The 2,500-nt window shown below is 37.0% G+C and overlaps 1 protein-coding gene across 1 annotated transcript in view; it reads left to right on the forward strand.

Moving 5' to 3' along the window:
- Positions 1 to 43, forward strand: part of LOC137648840 (keratin-associated protein 19-2-like) — a 1,911-nt gene extending 1,868 nt beyond the window's left edge. Inside the window, exon 2 of the mRNA XM_068382006.1 lies at positions 1 to 43. This exon is cut by the window's left edge and continues 606 nt beyond it. The gene's annotated coding sequence lies outside the window, so the exon portion shown is untranslated.
- Positions 44 to 2,500: the final 2,457 nt, after the last annotated feature.

A 2,500-nucleotide genomic window follows, 5' to 3' on the forward strand; every position in this document is an offset into this window, starting at 1 on the left:
AGGTCACTTATTGTATAATGACGAAAATGTACACTTCATGTATACCGAAATAATTATTAATATTTATGCATATGAATAATTCTTTTATCTCTTATACCCCCATAACTTTTATCAACATTGATAGTACTATATATAATTATACTCAACTTTTTTAATGAGGCGCATTTGCACGGACTCACAGCGGTGCCCTTTTAGCTCGGAAAAGTTTCCTGTTATCTGATTGGTTAGAATTATCTTGTCCAACCAATCAGCGATCAGGAAACTTTTCCGTGCTAAAAGGGCACCCCTGCGAGTCGGTGCAAATCTGCATCACTAAAAAATACTGACTATAGAGTAACTATGATATCCATGATCATAGAAGGTAAATGAATTGCAAATATAATATATTTCGAAAGGTGGTATTACAATATGGGCTTCCTGTCACCCATTCTGACAATTTACCATTTTTGTTGCATATTGGTACGTGATTCAGTCGCTTGTTATTCAGAATAATCGTTGCCGCTTTGTGTAATGTTAAGAAACAAGGTACTAGAGATGAACACTTGCAATATCATATATCAACTGAGTATAGGTTTGGTCTTTAGCGTCAAGCATTACACAATTGATATCTAAAAGGTTCCAGAGAAAGGAAACATTGTTGAGAGAGTAAAGGTTTAAAAATCACTCTTGAATGGCAGAGGCAAGGGGCAGTAGCAATGCCCTTGCAGGACAATACCCTAGAGACTGACTATATACATATATGATCAGGGCCCAAACCCTTCTACAGCCAAGTTAGGACCAGGGAGGGCCAGGTAATGGATGCGGATGACTTAGTAGGTAGATCTATAGGCTCCCGGAAAACCCCCCTTCTTAGCTCATAAGGAAGGTGAGGTTGCAGATACTACAAGAAGCTATCAAGCTTGAGTGGGACTCGAACCCCGGCCCAGCAGGTCACCGGTGTGAAGGTCTGAACGATCCCCCGGTCTCAGAATTCTCCTTGATAATCTGCGCATTCGCGAACATTACCGTTTGCCAGTGCATACGAGGTTGATGTTTTATTTTCCTGTAATGTTAGCGTGCGCAGCTCAACATTACCGCTTGCCAGTACATACGAGCTTGATGTTTTATTTTCATGCGAGCGAAGCGAGCTAATGGCGGAAAAGAACCATTATACAATGTCAAGGAGAATTCTTCAGACCGTCACACCGACACGGACGTTTCCAATAGGCCACCACAAACAGTTTAAAAGCATAGCTAAAGCTCTTGTCACTGGATATACCAATTTTAAACAGGAATTTGTTATTCCGAAAGAAAGAGGCTGGTATAAATTATTATTTATGACATGAAGCCAAATTTCATGCGACTCATCAAATTTGTGCTTCTTTGGATATCCAGTACCTGACTTAGCTTTTGAATCTTCTGTCACAATATCAATATAATTATTATTATTATCAACTAAGCTACAGCTCTAGTTAGAAAAGCATGATACTATAAGCCCAAGGGCTGTCCAGCACGAAAAAATAGACACATTGAGTAGTGGAATGGTGGCATGGGGAAATGGTGGAGATTTGATCGAATAGAATCAGCTTTAGAAGTAGTTTTGGTCTGTAGTTAAACTCACACAAGCTCCATAATTTCAATACATTAAAGTTGATCTTTGCTTGTGTTCATTAAATCTAGATAGAATTATCCTCTCTCAAATGATGAGTGTAATACGACGAGTGTTTCTAAGAGCAGTTTTTAAAACTGGATTTTCCTCATACTGTATATACCGATGGTTTAATGGGTGTTGCGTGTGTGTGTGTGTGTGTGTGTGTGTGTGTAAGAAAGAGAGAGAGAGAGAGAGAGAGAGAGAGAGAGAGAGAGAGAGAGAGAGAGAGAGAGAGAGAGAGAGAATCTTAGAAATATAGTTTCCCATAATATCTTAACAAAAGGCCAGATAATGTAGCATCACCATTATCAGTGCATGTTACTTTTAAAGAAGTGCTTTTCAACTCTCTCTAAACGATGGAATCATCTTTCTGGATATAAGATAAATATAATAAAGTTTAACATTTCAAACTGAGTTACATTTCTTTTCAAAGAGATAAGCACTATATCAAGAAATATTAAAACAACATCTAACTAAAATCTTATTAGAAAATTAGACATGTCTTATAAGCAGATTTTGGTTTCTGGGGGAACTACTTGCACCACTTAGAGAGGTACATGCTTATACTCTATGAAAATACTTTAACAATACAAAAGAGCAAATTAACCCCGTTTCCTTATGTTAGGGTAAGAAAATAGCTCAATAAATGCAACTGTTTATGTTTGATGGATTTAAAATTCTAAAATCAAATCAGTCAAAACCTCTCCCAACGTAAACCGCAAATATATCCCTTGATCAAATACCCTTTTACAGATACATTTCCTTATTTTTATCCTCAATACTTCTATTTTCAGTTACTGTGAACATTTTGTCGATCGTCATCTCAAGTCATTAATTACTAGATATCAAAAGAATATCAGCATATTCATG

The sequence above is a fragment of the Palaemon carinicauda genome, chromosome 10, assembly GCF_036898095.1.
Source record: "Palaemon carinicauda isolate YSFRI2023 chromosome 10, ASM3689809v2, whole genome shotgun sequence".
Lineage (NCBI taxonomy): Eukaryota > Metazoa > Arthropoda > Malacostraca > Decapoda > Palaemonidae > Palaemon > Palaemon carinicauda.